The sequence below is a fragment of the Lampetra planeri genome, unplaced genomic scaffold (genome assembly GCF_965212315.1).
Source record: "Lampetra planeri unplaced genomic scaffold, kcLamPlan1.2.h2 scaffold_442, whole genome shotgun sequence".
NCBI classification, from domain to species: domain Eukaryota; kingdom Metazoa; phylum Chordata; class Hyperoartia; order Petromyzontiformes; family Petromyzontidae; genus Lampetra; species Lampetra planeri.
Genome location: NW_027615265.1, coordinates 37,501 through 45,441, shown reverse-complemented (window position 1 = coordinate 45,441; position 7,941 = coordinate 37,501). Strand labels below are relative to the sequence as shown.

At 57.0% G+C, this 7,941-nt stretch overlaps 2 long non-coding RNA genes across 2 annotated transcripts in view; both read right to left on the bottom strand.

The window, feature by feature from the left end:
* Nucleotides 1–691: 691 nt before the first annotated feature.
* On the bottom strand, nt 692–7,185 carry LOC144741151 (uncharacterized). The gene is made up of 5 exons (XR_013589890.1): nt 7,059–7,185; nt 5,525–5,697; nt 2,869–2,936; nt 1,632–1,783; nt 692–714 (listed from the first exon to the last, which is right to left on the bottom strand). It is a non-coding gene; the product is annotated as an uncharacterized LOC144741151 (long non-coding RNA).
* A 10-nt stretch (nt 7,186–7,195) lies between these two features.
* The window catches only part of LOC144741153 (uncharacterized), a 1,458-nt gene continuing 712 nt past the window's right edge, over nt 7,196–7,941 (bottom strand). Inside the window, exons 2-3 of the long non-coding RNA XR_013589891.1 lie at nt 7,688–7,751; nt 7,196–7,354 (exon numbers count right to left, since the gene is read on the bottom strand). This is a non-coding gene — a long non-coding RNA (uncharacterized LOC144741153). The remainder of the gene's footprint in view (nt 7,355–7,687; nt 7,752–7,941) is intronic.

Here is a 7,941-nt window from a genome sequence, read left to right as displayed (position 1 = left end):
GTCACCACCACCACGGACACGCGCAGCGCCACCACCGCCACCACCACCGCACCACCACCACCACCACCACCACCACGGCGAGTCACCCTACACACACAGACACCACCACCGCCACAGTCACCACCACCACGGACACGCGCAGCGCCACCACCCGCCACCACCACCGCACCACCACCACCACCACCACCACCACGGCGAGTCACCCTACACACACAGACACCACCACCGCCACAGTCACCACCACCACGGACACGCGCAGTGCCACCACCGCCACCACCACCGCACCACCACCCACCCACCACCACCACGGCGAGTCACCCTACACACACAGACACCACCACCACAGTCAACACCACCACCAACACCACCACCACCACGGCGAGTCACCCTACACACACAGACACCACCACCACCACCACCACGGCGAGTCACCCTACACACACAGACACCACCACCACCACAGTCACCACCACCACGGACACGCGCAGCGCCACCACCGCCACCACCACCGCACCACCACCACCACCACCACCACGGCGAGTCACCCTACACACACAGACACCACCACCACCACAGTCAACACCACCACGGACACACGCAGCGCCACCACCCGCCACCACCACCGCACCACCACCACCACCACCACCACCACGGCGAGTCACCCTACACACACAGACACCACCACCACAGTCACCACCACCACGGCGAGTCACCCTACACACACAGACACCACCACCACCACAGTCACCACCACCACGGACACACGCAGCGCCACCACCCCGCCACCACCACCGCACCACCACCACCACCACGGCTAGCCACCCTACACACACAGACACCACGTGTGTGTGTGTACGTGTGTGTGTACGTGTGTGTGTACGTGTGTACGTGTGTGGTGTGTGTGTACGTGTGTGTGTGTGTGTGTTAGTGTGTGTTAGTGTGTCTGTGTGTGTACGTGTGTGTACGTGTGTGTGTGTACGTGTGTACGTGTGTGTACGTGTGTGTGTGTACGTGTGTGTGTGTACGTGTGTGTGTGTACGTGTGTGTGTGTACGTGTGTGTGTGTACGTGTGCGTGTGTGTGTACGTGTGCGTGTGTGTGTACGTGTGTGTGTACGTGTGTGTGTACGTGTGTACGTGTGTGTGTGTACGTGTGTGTGTGTGTACGTGTGTGTGTACGTGTGTGTGCGTACGTGTGTACGTGTGTGTGTGTACGTGTGTGTGTGTGTACGTGTGTGTGTACGTGTGTGTGCGTACGTGTGTACGTGTGTACGTGTGTGTGTACGTGTGTGTGTGTACGTGTGTGTGTGTGTGTACGTGTGCGTGTGTGTGTACGTGTGTGTGTGTGTACGTGTGTGTGTGTGTGTACGTGTGCGTGTGTGTGTACGTGTGTGTGTACGTGTGTGTGTACGTGTGTGTGTGTGTGTGTACGTGTGTGTGTGTGTACGTGTGTGTGTACGTGTGTGTGTGTACGTGTGTGTGTGTGTGTACGTGTGTGTGTGTGTACGTGTGTGTGTGTGTGTACGTGTGTGTGTGTACGTGTGTGTGTGTGTGTACGTGTGTGTACGTGTGTGTGTGTACGTGTGTGTGTGTGTGTACGTGCGTGTGTGTGTACGTGTGTGTGTGTGCGTACCGGGGTCCACGTGCCGCCACCGCTGCCGCGGTCACCACGGCAACCCACGGCACAGCCTCCTCGTGCCGGTAGTCCACCACGCACGACCTCACCGCCACGCTCACCCCCACGCTCACCCCCTCGCTCACCCCCACGCTCACCGCCTCGCTCACCTGGGCCGGGGGGAAGGGGGGGGGTGAGTCGGTCAGCAGGTCAATGGGTCATCTGGTTACCGGGTCATCTGGTTACCGGGTCATCTGGTTACCGGGTCATCTGGTTACCGGGTCATCTGGTTACCTGGTCATCTGGTTACCTGGTCATCTGGTTACCTGGTCATCTGGTTACCGGGTCATCTGGTTACCTGGTCATCTGGTTACTGGGTCGCCTGGTTACCGGGTCATCTGGTTACCGGGTCATCTGGTTACCGGGTCGTCTGGTTACCAGGTCATCTGGTTACCGGGTCATCTGGTTACTGGGTCATCTGGTTATCGGGTCATCTGGTTACCGGGTCATCTGGTTACCGGGTCATCTGGTTACCAGGTCATCTGGTTACCGTGTTATCTGGTTACCAGGTCGTCTGGTTACGGGTCATCTGGTTATCGGGTCATCTGGTAACCGTGTCATCTGGTTACCGGGTCATCTGGTTACCAGGTCATTTGGTTACCGGGTCATCTGGTTACCGGGTCATCTGGTTACCGGGTCATCTGGTTACCAGGTCATCTGGTTACCGTGTTATCTGGTTACCAGGTCGTCTGGTTACGGGTCATCTGGTTATCGGGTCATCTGGTAACCGTGTCATCTGGTTACCGGGTCATCTGGTTACCAGGTCATTTGGTTACCGGGTCATCTGGTTACCAGGTCATTTGGTTACCGGGTCATCTGGTTACCGGGTCATCTGGTTACCGGGTCATCTGGTTACCAGGTCATCTGGTTACCAGGTCATTTGGTTACCGGGTCATCTGGTTACCGGGTCATCTGGTTACCGGGTCATCTGGTTACCAGGTCATCTGGTTACCGTGTTATCTGGTTACCAGGTCGTCTGGTTACGGGTCATCTGGTTATCGGGTCATCTGGTAACCGTGTCATCTGGTTACCGGGTCATCTGGTTACCAGGTCATTTGGTTACCGGGTCATCTGGTTACCAGGTCATTTGGTTACCGGGTCATCTGGTTACCGGGTCATCTGGTTACCGGGTCATCTGGTTACCAGGTCATCTGGTAACCGTGTCGTGTGGTTACCGGGAGCCAATGGGACTGACCTCTGCGCTGACGCTGAGATGGCTGAGAGAGAAAATCTTGTGTCGACTCTGAGAGGTGAGATGCAAATCTACTCACAGACACACAACAACAACAACAACCGCCATTCTCCACTAAGTGGCGGTGACGTCACCACGACGCTTGTGCCAGGCCAAGTGCACCTTGAGGCCACGTGAAGTGTCGAACGCCCGCTGGCAGGTGGAGGTCACGGGGCAGACCCAGCAGGTGCCACGGGTCGACTGACCGAGATGACCGAGATGACTGGCTGATGCACCACCTGTGCCCCCTACTGTGCCAATTTGCTGTGCTTTAGCCACCCGGCGCTCCGCTCGTTGTTGTGAGCATCGCTCCTCCGCCCTCCGTTGTTGTTGGAGGGCGACTGCCTCCAACTGCCCAGTAGCGTCCTTCACGAGCCTCCTCCACTGAGGCCGATCTTGACACCGCTGGTACCAGTCATCGGCAAGTCCACTCAGCTCCACGTCCTCCTGTACCACACCACTCCATCTCTTCTCTAGCCCGTGCCTCCTGTACCACGTCACTCCATCTCTTCTCTAGCCCGTGCCGCGCCCATTTAGCCCCCTCGATCCGGCCGAACAAAAGCTGTTTAGGCATGCGGTGGCTGGGCATGCGGGCTACATGACCCAGCCAACGCAGCCTTGCCTGCCGGAGGAGCTCACCGATGGGATTTTGACCAGATCTTTCAAGGATTTGTGAGCTCCTCACACAATCCAGCCTGGTTAAACCCAGGATGGATCGTAGGCAGGCCAGCCTAAATGTTTCCAACCGGCGAAGATGCTCCACTAGGGGGGTCCACGTTTCGCAAGCGTAGAGAAGGGAGGGAATGACCGTGGCCGAGAAGACCTGAAGCTTCGTGCGGAGCGACAGACCAGGTAGCTTCCACACAGCGTCACGCAACCGATGAAAAGAAATTGCCGCTCGACTGATTCGGATTGAGACCTCTGCTGTCAAACTGGAGCCGGTCATAAGCACACTGCCCAGGTATGGGAAACTCTCCACTCTCTCCACTACTGCCCCATCACCGATTGGGAGTTGTGGGAGTGGAGTGTCCGATGGTACAAAATACCCAGGCAGGTGCTTAGTTTTGGTGGGGCTGATGGTAAGGCCCCACCTCTTAGTGGCAAGCTCCAGTCTCAGCAGCAGCGTCTCCAACTCCTCTTCTGAATGAGCAGCTATTACCAAATCATCGGCATACATAACGTGGTTGACCAATAGGGAGCCATCCCTTGATCGCACCCGGGCGTCGATCAGCCTCCCATTATATCTGTACCAAATGGTAATTCCCCCGGTACAGCTATTGAAGGCTTCACGAACTACGCAGTCGAAATAGATGTTAAATAATGTGGGAGCCAGAGGACATCCCTGTCGCACCCCAAGGTGTACAGGGAAAGGCTCCGACTCCCGGCCACGTAGATTTACCCGGGCCCGCTCACCTACACACACACAGGCATACACACACCTACACACACACACACCTACACACAGACACACACACAGTTACACACACATACACACACACACACACCTACACACACACAGGACACACACCTACAACAACAACAACAACCGCCATTCGCCACTCAGTGGCGGTGACGTCACCACGGCGCTTGTGCCAGGCCATGTGCACCTTGAGGCCACGTGAAGTGAACAACGCCCGCTGGCAGGAGGTCACGGGGCAGACACACACCTACACACACACACCTACACACATACACACACACTGACACACATACACACACACCTACACACACCTACACACATACACACCTACACACACACATACACACACCTACTGACACACACACCAACATTGCCCCCCCCCCCACACTCACCTACACACACACACATACACACCTACATACACACCTACACACACATACACACACCCACATTGCCCCCACCCCCCCCACACTCACCTACACACACACACACCTACATACACACCTACACACACACACACCCACATTGCCCCCACCCCCCCCACACACACATACACACCTACACATACACACCTACACACACACACACTGACACACACCCACATTGCCCCCACCCCCCCCCACACTCACCTACACACACACACCTACACACACCTACACACACATCTACACACACACCTACACACACACCTACATACACACACACACACTGACACACACACCCACATTGCCCCCACCCCCCCCCCCCACACTCACCTACACACACACACATACACACCTACAAACACACATACACACACACACCCACATTGCCCCTCCCCCCACACACACCTACACACACACCTACATACACACACACACACACTGACACACACACCCACCCACATTGCCCCCACCCCCCCCCCCACACTCACCTACACACACACACCTACACACACCTACACACACATCTACACAAACACCTACACACACACACACACTGACACACACACCCACCCACATTGCCCCACCCCCCCCCACACTCACCTACACACACACACCTACACACACATCTACACACACATCTACACACACTGACACACACACCCACCCACATTGCCCCCACCCCCACACACACATACACACACACCTACATACACACACACACACACTGACACACACACCCACCCACATTGCCCCCACCCCCCCCCCCCAAACTCACCGTGAGCATTGACGCAGCAACTGCCCTGGGGGAGGGGCCGCTGTGGTGGGGGGGGAGGGGCCCCCCCACCCCCCCCACCCCCCACCAGCCCCTCCCCCCAGGCTGGCCGCTGTGGTGGGGGGGGGCACAGGGTGAGGCGACACTCCACCAGGCGGGTCGCCATCACCACGGGGCTGGGAGGAGGGGGGGGGCAGAGGGGGGTGGAGGCACGCACACAGAGAAAGGTTCCCCCAGGTAGCCTCTAGTAGTGCTGTCGGGGCAAGTGCTGTTACACAGACACAGACAGACACACACCCAGACACACACACCCACACACCCACACACACACCAAGACCCAGAAACACCCACCCAGACACACACCCAGACACACACACCCACACACACCCAGACCCAGAAACACCCACCCAGACACACACCCAGACACACACCCAGACACACACACACAAACACACACACAGACACACACACAGACCCAGAGACACACACCCAGACACACACCCAGACACACACCCAGACACACACACACTCATAGACACGTCGTGTGTGTGTGTGTACACTGTGTGTGTGTCACTGTGTGTGTGTACACACTGTATGTGTGTGTCACTGTGTGTGTGTCACTGTGTGTGTGTATGTGTGTGTGTACACACTGTGTGTGTGTGTGTGTCACTGTGTGTGTATGTGTGTGTGTACACTGTGTGTGTGTGTACACTGTGTGTGACTGTGTGTGTGTGACTGTGTGTGTGTCACTGTGTGTGTGTCACTGTGTGTGTGTGTGACTGTGTGTGTGTGACTGTGTGTGTGTGACTGTGTGTGTGTACACTGTGTGTGTATGTGTGTGTGTACAGTGTGTCACTGTGTGTGTGTGACTGTGTGTGTGTCACTGTGTGTGTGTGTGACTGTGTGTGTCACTGTGTGTGTGTGTGTCACTGTGTGTGTCACTGTGTGTGTGACTGTGTGTGTGTGTCACTGTGTGTGTCACTGTGTGTCACTGTGTGTGCGTACACTGTGTGTGTGTGTACTGTGTGTGTGTGTGTACTGTGTGTGTGTACACTGTGTGTGTGTGTACACTGTGTGTGTGTGTGTACACTGTGTGTGTGTGTACACACTGTGTGTGTGTGTACACTGTGTGTGTGACTGTGTGTATGTGTGTGTACACACTGTGTGTGTCACTGTGTGTGTGACTGTGTGTCACTGTGTGTGTGTCTGTGTGTGTGTGACTGTGTGTGTGTGTGTCACTGTGTGTGTGTGTGACTGTGTGTGTGTGACTGTGTGTGTGTGTGTGTCACTGTGTGTGTGCATGTGTGTGTGTGACTGTGTGTGTCACTGTGTGTGTGTGTGACTGTGTGTGTGTGACTGTGTGTGTGTGTGTACACACTGTGTGTGTGTGTGTACATTGTGTATGTGTGTGTGTGACTGTGTGTGTGTCACTGTGTGTGTGTGTATGTGTGTGTGTGACTGTGTGTGTGTGTGTGACTGTGTGTGTGTGTGTACATTGTGTATGTGTGTGTGTCACTGTGTGTGATTGCGTCACCACCTCTGCTGCTGCGCCAGCGTGGCGGTGACGCTCACGTTGTTGACCTGCACGCTCGTCAACTCGGGCAGACGCCACATCAGGTCAGAGGTCGTGACCTTCCGACCCCCCCCCTCCTCCGGGGGGGGGCGGCCGGTCGCGACCCCGCCCTCCGCCTCGGGGTCGAAGGCCGCGACCCCGTGCAGCCCCGCCACCAGCTTGCCCAGGCGGAGGTCAAGGGTCGCGACCTTCAGCGAGGTCAAGTCCACCTGGGCCGTCAGGCTCAGGCTGAGGCACAGCTCAGCAACGCAAAGTTCAGCCTGGGGGGGGGCGGAGCGGGGGGGGGGGGGGCGGAGCGGGGGGGGGGGGGGCGGAGCGGGGGGGGGGGGGTCACGTGACCCGGTCGCGGGCAATGGGAGACTGCCGCCACCGTCGAACGAGAGTCACGTGACCCGGCTGCGGCCAATCGTAGACTGCCGCCACCGTCAAACGAGAGTCACGTGACCCGGCCGCGGCCAATCGTAGACTGCCGCCACCGTCGAACGAGAGTCACGTGACCCGGCCGCGGCCAATGGGAGACTTCCGCCACCGTCGAACGAGTCACGTGACCCGGCCGTGACCAATCAGAGAGCGCGTTGCAGCAAGGAGCTCACCGGTTGGCTGCTGCTCTTGAGCATCCTGCTGTTTAATTGGCTGAGACTCAAATTCAGGGTGCACCTGCAGAATGACAAAAACACAGACAAAGCTCCCCCGTGTAGCCTCTAGCAGGCTGTAGGGGCAAGTGCTGATATACAAAGTAACACACACTAACACACTAACACACACACACCTACACACTCACACACTAACACACACACTAACACACACCTACACACTAACACACACACACACACAAACACACACACAC